Raw genomic sequence first — 18,488 nt, 5'->3', positions numbered from 1 at the left:
CGTATTATTCCTATTTCTGCTCTCTTAGCAGGCAACAATTTTGACACACTTATTCTCCATTATCAGAACAATAAGCGCCCATCTGAACAGCTAACATGAGGTCCTTTGCCAATATTTAGTGAATAAATTATTCTGGATCGTTTTACACTAGAATTATGCCAACATCATTGATCATTTCTTCATTTTGCCCTCTCTTTCATTCAAATAAGTACAATTTTACTTAGAAAAACTCTTAGTTTCAATGTTTACCTATCTTCTCAAAGGTATTTTATTTTAAAACAAGCCCTTTCTTTTTTTTCTTTTTTTTTTTTGTTGAAGCGTAGTTGATTTACAATGTTAGTTTCAGGTAGGCAGCAATGTGATTCAGTTATACATATACAGACATATATATTTTCTTTTCAGATTCTTCTCTATTAGATGTTATTATAAGAAATTGAATACAGTTCCCTGTGCTATATGGCAGGTCCTTGTTTATCTATTTTATATATAGTCATATGTGTCTGTTAGTCCCCAGTCCCTAATTTATCCCTCCGCACCCTTTCCCTTTGGTAACTATAATTTTTTTCTATGTCCGTGAGTCTATTTCTGTCTTATAAATAGAACTTGCATTTTTTTTTAGATTCCACATATAAATGATATCATATGATATTTGTCTTTATTTGTCTGACTTACTTCACTCAATATAGTAATCTCTAGGTCCATCCTCGGTGCTGCAAATGGCATTGTTTCATTTTTTATGGCTGAGTAGTATTCCACTGTATACATATACCACTCCTTCTTTATCCAGTCATCTGTTGATAGACATTTAGGTTCAAGTCCTTTATTACACTAAACTGAACTCTGCAAGAATCCATGGTTTTAGGGCTGCCTCACTTCTGGCTATTCTGGATCCTACTCATCCTTCAAGAACTAACTAAAATTATACCTTACTCCCTAACAATGCTCCCTCACCTTGAGCAGGCATTGGGGGGAAATTCCTCTTCCATTGTTATTATTTACAATTTTGGCACTTAACAATAAACTCTTTTATCTGTAAATTTAATGCTTCAAATAGCCCAGGATTGTCTCTCTGCTGGACTGTAGTTTCCATAGTTCCTGGAAGGTGCAATTTTGCCATACTTTTTTACTTTCTCTCCTTACCACATACCCAGCCTCCAGCCAAAATTTCTTGAATGAATAACTGAATGACAAAAATGAATGACAGCACTCCATGTCTTTTGAAAATGAGCTTTGGAATTAACCATCCACGTGTTAAGGTGATTCTCCTACAGATGTTCTAAAGCCCCTTTAAATTATCCAGCTAATTAAAAGGAGCAATGCCTAGAATGTTAAAATAACAATGAACACAAAAGATAGTTTTTTATGATGCGTCTTAATGTAGTACATTTGGAAACCTGACTTAAAGAAATACACTCCAGTAACACCGGTAGTGTACAGCAGGCTTTGGGTTTTGTATTTTTAAGAGTTCCACAATTGAAGGTAATACAACTTAATGCAATATATATTTAACTATGTATGAAAAACTTACGTCTCCTTGAAGTATCACAAGAAGTCCCAAATAGAGCCTTTTGACCCAAACAGATGAGGAGCTGCTTTGATTTTTCCCTGGCCCGAGTGAGGCTACCATATTCTAGGCCTTCCTGACAGGTGGCCATGCGATGTTTACAGGTGTGCTTCCATATTGATCTCCTCAGTCCTGGGTTGGCTGGATGGAGCCTGGATGGCGAGAGCCTTCGGAACAGCTGGGGCCCCAGACCAGTCATCATTGGCCATGTGCAACTTTATCCGTTGACTCTGGCATGTGTGCCTTACAATATCTTATGGGCCACAATGTGGAAAAGCATGAGAAGCAATCAAGATGACTCTTACTTTGCCACTGGGTTGGTGAGTACCAATGCCTTCCTGCCTTGGCACAGATGGCCAGAGTAATCAAAGCCTGCCATAATATGAAACAAACAAAAAAATCTATAGATAAGCTCCAAAATAGAGAAACACAGAGAGAAAGATAGCTAATGAGCTGATAAGTTGGCAGTATTTTGCATGACAAGTGTATTTGTTGCGGGGAAAACAAGTATTACTGAACTGCCGTTATTTAGGAAAATATCTTTATGAGTCACTTGAGGGCAAGGGAGGCAGGAGAGAGAGGAGACAGTGTAGCTAAACCTCTCTATGCAACAATTTTATGGAAATTTGAGAGAGAGAGAGAGAGAGAGAACAAAGGATCAGCAACTTGAAAAATCCCAGTCTATGGAGAAAGGATGGCCAGTAAGACACTGACAGACAGGGATGTTTGCTATCAGTTTTAAATTACTGCTATTACTATGATTCTAAACCCTCTTTCAGTAAAAAACCTCTACATTCATAATGCAGAGTGTGATTTTTTTTCTGTGAAAATCATGGAAAGAAATCTGAGGCTCATGTCTGATTTTGTGTGAGAAAAGGGGACACATAAATGAGATTAAGAACTCAGTTGGAAAAAGAGCTTAAAACAACCAATGGCCAAAAGATCCCTAGAAATTCAAAGAAATCTTGATAAGGGATGGTGAGGGAAGTGAGTTCAAACTTTTCAAAATCTATGGAATGAAGATATGAGGAAATTTTGACTAAATGTTACAAGGCAAGTCAACAGCTACTTTCTGGGAGATACAGGGTAATAGAGATGATATAAACGAATAGGTAGAAGAGACGTGGTTGGCAGTGTATAATGTTCCTACTATGACTATAAGAGTGCACATTGTAAAAATGAGGCTTCAATCTCCTTTTAAATAGGTTCCCTTATAACTTCAAATTTAAAAAAAATCCTAAAGGTCAGATGTGACATTTTTGTATGTATCTGCTATAAGGTCACCCATCACCCAGAGACTGACCCCCAGAGTTCCATAAGAAACCCATACTGCTGAGTTTGCATGTCTACTAACATAGTAACAAATGTATGCAAGCTGACCCATGAACAGCATGAGTTAGAACTGCACAAGTCCACATATGTGCAATTTTTTTCAATAAACACACAGATTACTCCACAAACTGTTGTTGGTTGAATCTGTGGACCCAGAACCAAGGATACTGGAGGGCCAACTATGAGACTGGAGCATCCATGGATTTTAGAATCTGTGACCAGACCTGGAACCAATCCCTGGAGTATACCAAGGGATGACTATATACATTTTTGTTTGCCAAAGATGCAATATTTTCATAAAATTATCCCATTTTCATAACGGAAACTCTAAATGGCTCTGCCTTCATGCACATAGGGTTAATGTATAATTTCCCCTTCTCACCTAATTATGAAGTTACTATTAGTGACCTGTATACTCTGAGTTACATTTCCAATCATGACAGATGTATCTGGGGCTGAATTGTCACTTTTTCTCAATGTAAAGCATTGTGTTCAATGAGTGGCTGCAGCAGGCAACTGGGCAAAGAAAAAGCCACAATTTCCGGTCTAGTCTTTGATCCCTAACTAAGCCCATCACACAACCGAGATGGCTTTGTTCTTAATCTTGAAGGTGTGGGTTTGTTTACAAACACACTCAGCTCATCCACTGGTTCATCTTGGCTTTAATAGAGATTGAACTTTTTCTTCCGCGGTTTAAAACCGAGATAAAAATCAATCAGGGTGTTTTCCAAAACCAAATTATAGTTTTGCGTAAATAAAGAAAATGATGACTAGAATAAAATATTTATAAATACCTGTATTTTTTAGGGTTCTCAAAAAAAAATCTTTTGTTAAGTTACTCTATCATCTGATCCTGCTAAACTCAACCATGGCTGATGGTGTCAAAAGCTAGCAGTGAAGTAGTTAAAAGGCTCTCCTTCTGTACTTAATCATGGTTAAAATGAATTCCAGTACGCAGACTTAGTGTGCTCATGGATCTTCGGAAGAATTCACAGGTCTAAGAACTTCCAATTCCTAACTGACACAGTAGCTTATAATTGCATTTTCATAGGGTTTAGTAAAAACATTCAGCTTCCTTTTTTTTTTTTTTAAGAAAGGCCTATAATATGAATGTATGATTAAAGAAATCACTTGAGATTTATTTGGAACACACTTTTTCTTTCTGACAAATCACTCATCCTCACATTTGGATAACACAAGGGTGATTTTTTAAAGCACTGATGCACTTGAAAACTTTTCCAAAGCGAAGAAATACACATCCTTTGTGGTAACATGTTTCTTCTTAGATAAATATGTCAGTTATATACTGGATATACCAGATTCCATAGCTTTTCAGTTTTTTTTTTTTGTCTTACATACTTATATTGTACTAAATCTGGCACCTGCATGCAGAAAAATGGAAGCTGTCTTGAAAAGTAAAAGAAACAAATGACTTTCATAGGAAAAAAGAATTCTGGAACACAGTTTCACTGAAAACAACAGCTTTGGGCAGAAAAAAAAATGACAAAACATATAGCAGCTCATTACAGGTTCAGAGGATATTGGATAAGGCAAATTTAATTTGCCCACCTTCACCAAATATGCTGAAGGATGTCTGACGAACACAATAGACAAGGTAGGTTCTATGCAATTTTAAAACTCTCAAGTTCTATCACCTTCAGTCAATGCTTCTAAACAGAAGCAAGAAGCTGCATTTACTGAAAGTTTACCCAGAAAGAGATTAAAAGGAATACAGATAACGGGGAACCAAACTATTGGTTACTATGGCATCAAATGCTCAAAGCCACAGGTTTGAGTTACCGACACGCCAAAAGGTAGTAAAGTATAGTATCTTTATGTTTACCTTGCCACATTCCCCAAGAGTTTGAGCTAGCTACACTGCTCTATGACCATCATAAAGCCATATATTTCCTGGGGTGGGGAGGGTACAGCTCAGTGGTAGAGTGTGTGCTCAGCATGCACAACATTCTGGTTTCAACCCCCGGTACCTCCACTAAAAATAATATATAAGTAAAGATAATTACCTCCTCCCATCAAATAAATAAATACAATTTTAAAAGCCTCTGCATTAAAAAAAAAAAAAGAAGAAGAAGAAGAAGAAGTTTTACCAAAGACCTTAAATGCTCTGGTCCATCCATTTGTTTCCTGGCGAATATTGCTATGCCTCCATTACAGAAAACTCAGTCCTGGGGCATACAGGTAACTTTCACCCTTTGTAAGTGCTGCCCTCTCCCTGCATCCCCACCACTCGGCCCCTACCACTCAGCCAACTCCAATGCCATCATCCATCTGTGTTTCACTCTCCACCGTAATGCCCACCGGACGAATGGTTCAGTGTCACTCAACACATATAGGGGCAACTGTGCCTGGGGGACCAAGAGAGAATAAAGAAGCAAAAATGACCCCTGCACTTAGGAAGGTGACTGGGAAATTTTTTTTAATGGTATAACATTGACAGAGAAACAGACCAGGAATCCGTAACGGAGTACCAGTGGAATACGGAAGAGTGCTCAGGACATGCAGAACAAAGCAGTGGCCGGGATCAAGTGCTTCTGACCAGGGAAGGACTTCCTGGCCAGAGATTTGTCGGCAAAGCAAGGAAAGGCACTCGCGGAGTTAGGGAAGGTTTGTGCAAGGGTGGGATCCAGGAAAATTGAATTTTCCAGACATAGTTTAAAGAGCTCACCTGACCAGGACACTGTTACAATCCCTCCAGCTGGCAGGCAGCCCCCAAACTGACCTTCAGGAGCACTGATATTCAACCATCCCCATGCGTCCCAGGGTGTTAGACTCCAATCCTCACCCCTCATCCCAGCCTACGAGGCCCTAGTGACCTGTCCTGCCCTTCCCCCACTGCTCAGCAGTCACACCAGCCTTCTTGGTGCTCCTTATACTCAACTCCTTCTTGTCTTGAGCCCTTGCTCTGCCTGCTCCCCCCACGTCCAATGCCCTTCCCCCGATCTTCAGAGGACAGGCTCCTTCCTGTGATTCGGATCCCACTTTAGAGGAAGTCTCTTCGGAGACACCTCACCCAACCTCCCAACCAGCAACACCCATCCTGGGGCCTCTGCATCACCCTCCTTAATTCTCTGCGCGGCAACATCTGATGTTTTTCTTCACTATCATTTTCTTATTATTGAAAACAGTAGAGTCCAACTTCATTAGTCATAGATTTTTGTATTTACAAGCTTGCCTCACTGGCTAAAATTTATTTGTAATCCCCAAATCAACACTCTTGGTGCTTTCACATTCATTGGTGGACCAGCAGAGAGCAGCAAAAATTTTGAGATGCCCAAGGCACACATTCCCAGGTAGGGGTCCAACAGGATGAAGTGCTTCTGACCAGGGAAGGATTCCTCATTTCAAATCTCCTACAGCAGACAGATGTCCTTCCTTTGGTTTACATGGTGCTCATTTTTCATGTTTTTGTGCTTTTGTTGGTGACTCCACTGTTAAGGATGGTGCTGAAGTGCTGCCCAGCGTCCCTGTGCACAGGAAGGCTATGGTGTGCTTAGGGAGAAAATTCTTGTGTTAGATACGCTTCTTACAGGCATGAGTTACAGGGTGTTGGCTGTGAGTTCAATGTTAATCAATCAACAATATATATTAAATCAAGCATCTTTAAACAGAAACACACATAAAACAAGGTTATGTGTTATTCAGTTGACAAAAATGTAGTGACCAGAGGCTCATAGGAACCTAACCCTGTCTTTCTCCTAGGAGTAATGGTTCCATATTTGCAAATTCAGTGTTCACAGTGATTTCATAAGGTATAATTACCATAAATAAAAAGAACTGAATGCATGTATTTATTTGGGGGGCGTTCTGGGGATGGAGGGAATTGGGTTTATTTATTTTGTATTGATTTATTTCTTTTAATGGATGTTCTGGGGATTGAACCCAGGACCTCATGCATGCTAAGCACACATTTTACCACTGAGATATACCCTCCCTTCGAATGCATTTATTTTTAATGTAGTATTTGGGGAGTTCTCCAAAGAAAGACATTTTGGTGAACTAGTCTATTTTGCTCCCACTAAACCAGACAACAACTAGTGGTAATAAAAGTAGCAGAGAAATGGTTAAGAGGTCTACTTTTATCCTTAATTAGGTTTCAAATAAATCTCTGCATACAGATGATGTATACACAGCTCTGGCATAATTTATTTTCCCCTGTAAGGAGGAACCATGTCTATCTTGTCCAGGGCTACGGATCACCGTGCCTAGTGCAAAGTGGACTCGTTCGAAACCTCATGAATGATTGAAGTGCTCATTTCATGCCAAACAAAAAATCCTATTTCTTATACTCATTTCTCTTGCAAAAATATGTACCAAGTCTGAGGTACTAAATCTTTGCCCCCACTTAACTTCAATGGAATAAAAAATTTGAATTAATTATGTCATAGTAAAAAGATTGAGAATTTCAACAACAGAGACCTGGAGTTAATTCTAACTTAACTATTTGCGTGAGGCTGGATGGTAATTTTCCTTCCCTTCTCAGAGCCTCAATTTTCTTGTATGTAAAATAGGAATAATACCGCCTCCAGCACACGACTGTGACAAAACAACTGTGATAATGTATACACAGTTTCCAGTACATTGCCTCACACATACAGATACTGAATAAATACCATCCATTCAAGCCTACGTGGAGTCATGAGTCATGCAGAGCACCAAGGCCAGAGCAAAAGGAATGAAGTGTCATTTGACAAGACAGAAAGAAGAGGGTTGGGTGGCCTCCTTCATCCAGGCCAATTTTTATTTTCACAATCTTCACTGATGACCCCTCAGCTCTGCCTTTACAAGGGACACCTGTCTGTAGGAGTTGGCAGCTCCCCTGAGGAACGTCACAGAAGTTACACCCATTAGAACCCACCTTCTGTCTTACCCAAGGAACTAGAAAAATCAGTGAGAATTCACAGCCTACTTTTTTTTAAATTTTGTATTTCTTTTTTGTTTAATTGTGGTAAAATATACATAACATAAAATTTTCCATTTTAAACATTTTAAAGTATCCTCTCTTTCTTAAGCAATCACTGACAGGGGCTGCCCAAAGACATGGAAGCATCAGATTCGGCCTTCAGAATCCGATGAGACTGGATATAATGCCCCTAGGCGTAGATTTATGACTCCTATGCCCCATCCCACCACTGTCCACTGAATGCAGCACTTGAGAAATAGACATTCTCCTGAAACTTAGCCTGTCCTTCTCATTCCTGAAACTTTAGTTACTTTCTGAATTAAGGGACCTGAGAGTCAAAAGAAAAAATTGTAAGAATGGTTCTCAGATCAGTAGTCGACCACCAACACATTTTTTGAGTTAAATCTCCACTTTACATGATCTACCTAGATTTCCTAGTCAGCATGATTGAAATGAGTTCTTTAATTTCTCTGTGACTATTTATTTTTCCATTAAGGGAAAGAGTTGGATGATGTCTAAGACCCAATGTAGGTCTTACACATTAGAATTCTGTTATTAAAATCACAAGAACTATTATATACCATGCTATCTATGCACAGAGTGAAATGCTGCTTCAGGAAGTACAGACCAAAAAAGCTGTATGCTTATGATATTACACATTCCCAAACAAAGCATCTCCAGCAGTATATAACTGCCACTGCAGTAGTTGCCAGAAAAACAAACACCACTCAAGTGACCTCACACAACCTCATTTTATAAACACTACAAGGAGTCCTCTACACTAAGATGTTTGAAGCAGCAAGACTTCAGTTGACTGATAAAGCTTTCCCGTGTCATTTCAGTTACTTTAAAAAAAAAAAGACAAAGAGGTTTGCTCAGCTCACTGGCAGATTATCACAGGAAAGTTGAGCAACAAGCCCCCTTTTATTGGATGAATGAAACAAGACGCGGCTTTGGGTGGTCTCTTGCACGAGACCCTTGATGTGAGAATAACTCGGTCGCGGACCTGATGAGCTGCACACAGAACTTCCTCCAAGTTCCACTCTTTACATGTTTCCCATTACCTGTTTCAGATAGCCCTTCAAAGGTATCGTGTTCAACTGTTTGGTGTTTTCTAGCATATTTGTCTGGTTCTGTGGCATTTCAAGAGCCACCTTATTAGCAAACAATGTCACCCACTGAATGTGGCACAGTATTACAAACTCACACTCCATATTTTTCACGATATGATTGATGTCCAAACCCATTCCATCAGAAACATTGTATTCCAGATATCTACTAGACAGCTGGCAATTTCAGAAGAGAAAGGAATCTTCCACTTGTCCACATGATAAAAACACTGCCAAGATTTTACTGTATTGGATTTTTGCTTATATGTGTGAAGTATTAAATAGGACAAGACAAGAGGAAGAGAAGGGGGAATAAAGGGAGGAAGAAGAAAGAAAATAAGAAAAACAAAAAATAAATTAGATGATAGATTTAAACCCAATCATATCAGCAATTATATTAAATACAAATGTGCTAAACATTCCAATTTAAAAGGGCATCTAAGAAAAATTTACAAGTAATATACTTAATTATGAAAGACTTAATGCTTTCTTCTAAATTCATCTACTTTAAATTAATATTTATTCATCGAAAGTGTTCATAGGAAAGTGAATTAACAAGCCACAAACTGGGAAAAGATACCTTTAAAGCACATAAACACTAGTAGCTAGAATATATAAAGAGCTCCTGCAAAGAGAAACTACAGACCAATAGAAAAACCGACAAAAGATACAAATACACACTTCACAGAAAAGAAATACAAACGGCCAATAATATATGGCAAGATACACAATCCCATTAATTATCCAAAAGCCCAAAATAAAATCATGAGAAGCCACTTTATTCTCCCGACAATACCACAGGTGAGTTAGCGAGGATGTTTAATAGCAGGAATACCCACACACTACTCATGAGTGTTGGTTACTTCCTAGAAAAGACATCAGCATCATCTACTAAGGTTGAACGTAGGCATACCCTGGAACCCAGTCATCTTGCTTGGGAATAAATCCCAGAGAAATACTTGCTCTGGCTAACTGGACACGTGTGCAAGCATGTCCATAGCAATAAACAACCTGTCTTAGTTTAGCTTCTCCTAGAAGCAGACTCTGAGGTAAGGATTAAAGTTACTTTGAAGGAAAAATAAATAAGAAGACAGGTAGATGTGTGGAGAAGTAACACATGGAAGGAAAGGCAGCCAGTAAAGTGTATACAGTTGACCCTTGAACAACATGGGTTTCAACTGCAGAGGTCCACTTATACATGGATTTTTTTCAATAAATACAGTTGGTCTTTCAAATTTGAAGGTTTTGCATCCATGGAGTCAACCATAAAATTTCCACCCGTGACTGGCTGAATCTAGGGATGCAATGCCCACAAATACAGAGGACGTACTGTACTATGTCGTTTTACATTAGGGACTTGAGCATCCATGGATTTTGATACACACAAGGGCTCCTGGAAACAATCTCCTGTGGATACCAAGTACGACTGTATTATTATACCAGTTGCTACATGGATCACTGGAGTATCACCTCATGGGTAAACTATGGGGATGGGAGTGATCTGAGGGAGGGGAGGTATTTATACCCCAATTCTCAAGCATCATTGGTGGAGAGCTACTCCCATAGGCACATCAGGCCTGTTACACTGTGCACTCGCTGCACATCTCTGCAGATACTGCAGAGAAACTTCCTCAGGCATAGATGCAGGCAACAGCATTTGGAAACTGGTGAGAGCACCGAGAAAGATCCAAGGGTCATGGGTGAGGCACTGACAGAATTTGCTGCACAACTGAAACCCAAATGTCCATCGACAGGAAATGGGTAAATTGTGGTAACATTCGTTCAAAGTAAAACTCTAGAGAAGTGAAACCAAATGTACTACAGGTGCACACGTCGCAAAACATAAAATGTTAACTGAAAAAAGTAACTTGCCATAAAAGAAGGACAATAGAGTTTTAAATATTTGAAGATTTAAAACATACCAAAAAAAGCAATTATTATTTAGGGGCATACACATGTGTGGTGAAATTATAAAGGAACCCAAGAAAAGGACACCAACAAAATCCAGGATACTGAATTATTGAAAATATTTTGAGAACTTAGTGTGTTTATAATAATCACAGTAACTTTTTTTTTTGGAAGACAAATTTTAACTGAAAAGAAAAAAAAAAATGCACCAGGGGCAGAAGTGAGGAGACACGACTGAGAGATGAAACAAAGTGGGTGATGCTCTGCTAAGCTGGATGGCGGACACACAGGTAGGCATTTTATTATTTTTCTTACAGAAATGTATGTAGTATACTTTACATATTATTTCATATATTTATAAACATTATTAATTATATATTTTTATATATGCTAGAGATATATATATATCTATTGCAGAAGTATATGTATATTTTTTACATATATTTTTAAAAAGTCAAAGACAGAAATAGAGGATACCAAAGTGTTCATATAACTATCTCTGGGTGGAGGAATAATAGATTTTCTTTTCCTCTTTTTCACTTTTCCATATTTTCTACAATAAACATATATTCTTTTTATATTAATAAATAAAACACTGTGGAGTCAGCTATGCCCCCAGGAACCCCTTCATCTCCCGATCCTAGCTCCACGACCTAACAAGCACAGTCAACCTAGGAGAGCAGGGAAATCAGTTACTTGAGTCCCTATTGTAGTTATTAACTTATACAGAGATCCCAGGTTTGCTAATTCAGCTATAAATTTACATTTGCCCACAGGCACTGAAGTAAAAAAAAAAAAAAAAGTAGGCCAATTCTAAAATAAATCATCTGGTGGGCAATTAAAAACTTGATAAAAACTGAAGGGAAGAGAGAATCAGAACCCTACAGGTTAAATCCTATTAAAACAAATTCCATATGAATGTTTCTATCCTCTCATGAGGGGCTTTTGGGTTGGATTCAGGTTAACATCAAAGATTGCTTAAAACAATCAAATATTTTAAGTGTTTTAAGAAACCATATATTTAAAATAATCACAATAACAATTTTTATTTTGAAAGACAACACTGAAAGGGGCAAAAAGCTGCATCATCTACGTAACTGTGGGTTATGGGAAGATGAAGGCTCCAAGATGCTGCAAATAACCCAACATGTGTATTCATCAAATGCCTTGGTCTTTTGTCAAACCATAAAAACTAAAATCATTTCTGCTGCTCTTAGTTGTTAATCTCTCACACGAGACTGGTTCCACTATTTGAATGCAAATTTGTAATCAATGTCAACCATCCTATCAAGGCTAAAACAGAATCAATGCTCTTCAAGGGTTGCAGGGACTACCTGCTGTATTTACTGTTAGAATCGAGTGAATCTGTGATACCTTAATATGTATTTGTTCATTCGATTAGCAGAATCATGTCTTGATGATACTCTGGTTTGGATATCTTTCTTTAGGATTCCAAAATCATTAAGGTTTATGCATTCATAATCTGAGAGGCCCAAGGGAATAGGCCTGAAGGCCCCAGGAGCACTTAAAAGCTAGTTGGGAAGAAAAGGGCCTGCCTAAATTGCTTTTGGAGAGCAGCGGACCGTGAAGTTCCTTTGTGAGCTCAGATAAGCTTGGACTGAAGAGGGTTCCCATACACTCCCGCCAACCCCAAGTACAGTATCTGCCTCTGTGAGTGTCTAGCCTGGACCCTGACAGCCCATCCCAATGACCCTGTTCTTTTCGCGTGACTGTATTTATCACAAAGGTTGTGCAGGAATGTTTCGTGCCCTACAACCCAAAGCTCTCTTAACAACCAAGCTTGGGAGCAGCAATCCAGACTTTGCACCAAATAGTATCTGGAGGTAAAGAGAAGGTGAGAAAGGGGAAGGCCTCAATTTCGGAGGCATGACAGTGTATACTTAGTAATTACGCACTATTTACATAAAGCAGCATACACATGATTCTAAGAATCTGAATTACAGAAAAATCCTGTAACCCACAAAGACCAAAAGATGCAAAAACCGAGCCAGTCACAGAAATAACAAGTATATTTCTTCTACAACATTTCACTAAATCTCTGGTCCACGTAGTACTTTCTGTTTAATAAAAGAAGAAAAAAAAATACTTTCTGGTTTTCCAATATAAAAAGCCACCTTCAAAGGAGCTTTATAAGTACCATAAGGTAATATTGTCACCCAGGCAATTTCAAAAGGCCTTTCAAACCACTCTCAGATAACTAATCTGTTATCTGGCAACTTGCACGAGAAAACATCTTTAAAGAGTCCATAAACAATCATTATCTTTAAATAGAATCCTTAAAAATGAAACCCCCTGGACACCAAAGATTTGTTTTTCATTTTTACCTCCCCCAGACTCTACTTCAGAAGACTTTCTCAACCTTTTCAGTTAGAAAAAAAAAAAAATCTTTAAATCAAAAGCTAACAAGAGAGCAGGTATTACAACAGATTCTGTAAAATTCACATTGCAAAAATGGGTTTGAAATAAAAATCCATGAATTCAGAGAAAAGGCAAAGAGGCAATAAAAGTATACAGGCTTACATGAGGAAAAATCTTTACATAATCATTTACTTTTCCATTTTAATTAAACTTGAATTCCAAATGATGCTCAGTTTATTAACAAGATAATTCTTTATAAGTCACGACTGAGCAGGTTCCAGTAAGAATTTTATGGTTTGTCAATATCTAATGGTAGAGAGTAATCTCAGAATTTAGTGAGTCAATAAAAGAAAAGGCAATCACAATACCCCCACACTGAGAACTCCTTTGCAGACTTGGGGCAGTGGGGGTGGACAGTGTCGAGTCACTTTCAACATTAGCAATTAAAGCAAAAGCTTCAGCACTGACTGTTTCATATGTCCCTCATCCACCTCATCCCTCTCCCCAATCATCAGCTCCCTGATGCACAGTACGTATTTCAAGAGATGAAATTAGACATTTTCAGGGCCAGAAAATATTCACAGATCACATGAATAGTTATACATAGCAGATCATCGAAATAAATTTTGAATCACCAAAATTTACTGTTACCCAGAGCGCTCTGTTTACCCCAGTAAGCTCTACTGACTACAAGCTATTTATAAGACAGATTCCACTTTCAAGCTAAGACCTCTACCAGAACACAATTCCAGACTTCCAATGTTCTGAAACAAATGTCCTATTTAGGTTAAGCATAAATGAATGAGTGACTGTGTGTGCACATATGTATAGCTGGGGAGGAAAGGGCTGAGAAGATGTGGAGGAAGAGATGAATATATTAAGAAGAAATACCCCTGAATTCAACATGAGGGATTTGGAAATCCAGGAGGCAGTTCAATCTAGTATGAAGTAACCATCGCTGAAGTAAGAAGAAATCTGAAAACACATATCTTAAAATTCTGCATATTCTTGAATAAAATATAACTTGAGGATGGCAAAAAAAAAAAATCTTGCAATTACAACCTGGTATTTGGCATTGCAAAGCTAAGTCATGTGCTACTTTTTCTAGCAATCATTTCAATTTAATATTCACCCCAAAAAAAAAGGAAAGCTAATGCTAATTAAGTAGCCTAACTCAAAAGCTTGAGATGTTATACAGAGAAACACTTCTGTCAAAGAAGAAAACAGCCCTTTCTCCACTGAAATTACACTGAAACTGACCTCTCCTTATGTGACTAATTCCCATTGCATAAGCGTTAATGCAAATCTGGCAACTTCTCCAGCGATTTACACTCACACCCTCTTTTACACAATTGCTATTAGTTGTGCTAAAAACTCAGCTGTCACGTCCACATTTTTTCTAAGATAATAATCCCTCCAGTAGAGTCACTGAAAGGCCACGGCAGAACAACCAAATGTAGAGGGCACTGAGAATTGAATAAGCCCATTGTCTTGTTTGGAACAAGAGGTCTGTATTCACGATGAAACCAGAGTAAAAAACCAAAGCAGAACAAATACTTAAAATTCAGAAACAAGTCAAAAGTAGCTGAAAACCCACTCCAATTTTAAAACTCCCATTTCTATGCTTGGTATCAGTTTGTATGTTTCCATTAAAAAAAATTAAAATATGGAGATGATATAAATGTATGAGGACAGCTCTTTGATATAAGAAAGTGTTTGTTGTTGTTGTTTTATTTCTCCAAGACATTTACAGTGCCTTTTGCAGAGGCAGAATGGCCTTCCTATTCTAAAAGCTTCTAAAGTGAATTAGAGATGAATCAACTTATTAAGCACCCAATTTCATGCTTTGGCGAAAGATATAAATCATAGTAAAAAATATATATATTATTAAACAGTTTCATCTAAATTACCTTACTTAATCCTAGTAACAACCCTGTAATGTAGGTCTGATTGGCCTTAATACAGATGAGAACCTTCGGTCTTAGTGTCGGGATACTTTCCCTGTTTTCTGGCTGGCCAGCACCTTTGGAACACCCTGGATGTAGCCGGGTCATTTTTGGCTTTCTGAGTCCCACTTTACCAAGACAGAGCTTAAGAAAGTCAGCTGTCCAGCCATCTCTGCAGCTTGGGTGAATTCAGCACCACCCATTGGATTCACCCTTGCAAAACCGACATTCACATGTGAGCAACTAGACAAAAGACCGTACAAAATGGTGTGGATTCCATTTGCTTTTACTGGTCAAGATGGCAACAGAGGTGTCCAGCTTAGGGGACCAACACTGGTGGCAAGGCTGAGTTCCCAGAGTAGCACGACTGCCAGCAGCAGATGCAACACAGCAGATTTCCTGGCAGCAGTGCAGACTGCAGCCTCTAGTGCTCAGTGGGCCAGCATGGGTGGTGGAAGATTCCTCTCTGGGCCAGTTCTCTGGCATGGCTCTGAACACTGTTCCTAAAAATTTAACTGTGTTCCTAGTTCTTCAGTGCTCCCAAGGAGAGCTCTCTCTCATGAGCTTCCCAATATCCTGTCAATAAGCTTCACTTCTGGTTAAAGTGCATTTTCTGTTGCTTGCACTCCTGACTCTTTTGTGAGGTTGGCACACAACGTTCATTCTCTTTGGAAATTTTTCTCCTTTAAGCTGAGTCCAAAAAGATCCAAGACAGCCAACCAAGCAACCTTTCAGCTGAGTCCAAAAGGATATGAGAGATGCAAGCAAGCAAAATTGGGGAAAGGAGAATGGCAACCTAGGCAGAGGGCTTAGCAGTGCAAAGGTTCTGTGGTAGAAAAGATGACTAATGAGTTGTGAATGAGATGGGGAAGAATTTGATGAAATGAAGCAAATGAGTGAACAGAAGCCAATGCACAAGGGCATGGTAGGGCCTGCCGACTTCTGGCTCCGCATATTAAAAAAAAAAAATTTCCTTATTAAGCCAAAACAGAAGCATTCATAAGCAACAAACACATTCAAGTTTTATCCTGAGAAGTTTCAGAGTAAGCCTACAGAATGAGCTTTTAAACAGGTAAAGACAGCAATCATCATCCCACATAGCTCTCCTTTTTTACAATGAAACCACCTCAGCTTCTTCAACTACCCAAGTAATATCCCCAACATTATCATCTAGTGGTGAACACAGTGGACTTGAACTGAGGAAACTTGGATTTGAGCCCTGATGCTAGACTTACTAGATGCATAAGCTTAAGAAAATCACTTACGTTATCTGGGAAGGTTGACCATATTCAAAAAATACAGAAGAATCTGCTGCCCTCCACATCACATAGAATTATTCTAAGGTTCAAAGGAGCCAAGAGATGTGGGAGCCCCATACAACACTACGTATTGGCAGTAAGGAGTAATCATGATGCTGATGAGAGTAGTTATTGTTCATAGGGAATGGTCTCCTAAAGGATAAACAGAAATATCAATATGCTGAAGTCCTCAACATTCCTAATGTGTCCAGAACTGAATACGGTATAGTGTTTTAAAAACTAATTTTGTCACAAGAGAAAAAAAGACAATATGAGGTAATGGATGTTAATTTAACTTCTTATAGTGATCATTTTGCAACATGTACATCTATCAAATCATGTTATATAAACATATACCATGTTACAGGTCAGTTACATCTCAATTAAACTGGGGGTTAAAAACTCAGCAATGGTTAACCTTTTAGCATGATGTTCTACCCTTTTTTTGGCCTCCTTGCTGAATAGTAGTTTTCATGAAAAGTCATTCAGGGGGCAACATTGAAATAAACAGCCTGCTAATAGTAATTGTGCTTATTAAGAGTTTTCTAGGTGTCAGATACTGTGCTAAATGCTAATAAAAATTTAAACATTTAAATTACAAAATAAAAGTAGTTTGACCAATGCAAGGTTACTTTGTGATGATTTATCTCTCTAATTCTGAATTATTTCAGGGCAAGTTGATATGAATGTTTTGGCTCTCATGGTTTTGACCTCAAATGAACTCACAACATAAAAGACATAAATAAATGCACTAGCATAATATATTATTGTAAGAGGTAAAATATCATTTTCAAAAGGACACCTCTGCCTTAGTCATCTACCTCTGGGTTCTAGTGCCAGCACCTAAAACACATTAGGCAAGCAATACATTTTTGATGGCTGATTGAATACATGTATGATGTACAGGTAGTCATAGAAGAGCACACAGTAGATAAAAATATTTTAATTATAAAATGAAAATAAATCCTTTATATCTATTAAGTAAACTGTATTATAAATATTAAAAATAATAATAGTGAAAGCTAACCTTTATGATCACACTTTCATGGTCCTAGACACTATGCTTAATGCCTCACATGGATCAACTCAGGTAGTAACTAATGGCTGGACAGCGGAGAGAGAGGTCTGAGAAGATGTCACAGGAGAAGTGGTGCGTTTTTAAGGATGAGTTGGCCATCACTATTAAAACAAGGTCATGTTCGTCTTCTTCACCCACATCTAGCCAAATCGTTTCCTAATTTGAACATTAAGGATAACTTGATAAATTACAAAGCAAATTCTTAGAAATCAATTTAGTTTGGCCATCTGCACAATCAAATCCATGATAACCAATTTTGAAACATTTCATTTAATCTTGAGTACATCTGACCACCTAACAGTATGGAGATGGTGGATTTATAGTATTATTAAATAAAATTACTTCTTTGCCCTCTACATCTTCACTCATCAAGGAGGTCACGCTGGAAACTCCAACAGCAACAAGACTGAGACTCACAGGGCTTAAAAGGAAACTTCGGAGATCTGAATAGACATTTTTCTAAAAACATACAGACAGCCAACATGGTACATGTTTCATGGCACAAGAAAAGATGCTCAACATCACTAACCATCAGGAACATGCAAGCCAAAACCACAATGAGTTCCTGCCTCACACCTGTCAGGTGGCTATTACCAAAAAGACAAGAAATAACAAGTGTTGGAGAGGATGTGGAGAAAAGGGAACCCTTGTGCACTGAGGCTGGGAATGTAAATTGGTGCAGCCACTATGGAAAACAGTATGTAGGTTCCTCAAAAAATTAAAACTAGAACTTCTATATGATCCAGCTATTCCACTGCTGAGTATTTATCTGAAGAAAATGAAAACACTAATGTGAAAAGATATATGCAACCTAATATTCATTGTAGCATTATTTACAATAGCCTAGATAAAGAAACAACCTAAGTGTCCATTGGTGAATGAATGCATAAAGAAAATGTATATAGGTGTGTGTGTGTGTGTGTGTGTGTGTATGCACACATAATGGAATATTA

General features: G+C 38.2%; 1 pseudogene; it reads right to left on the bottom strand.

The window, feature by feature from the left end:
* Positions 1-17,538: 17,538 nt before the first annotated feature.
* The window catches only part of LOC102518753, a 57,718-nt pseudogene continuing 56,768 nt past the window's right edge, over positions 17,539-18,488 (bottom strand).

This window comes from Camelus ferus, chromosome 20 (genome assembly GCF_009834535.1).
Source record: "Camelus ferus isolate YT-003-E chromosome 20, BCGSAC_Cfer_1.0, whole genome shotgun sequence".
In the NCBI taxonomy this organism is placed as follows: Eukaryota; Metazoa; Chordata; class Mammalia; order Artiodactyla; family Camelidae; genus Camelus; species Camelus ferus.
Note: the sequence above shows the minus strand (reverse complement) of the source record. Positions and strands in the feature narration are given on the sequence as shown.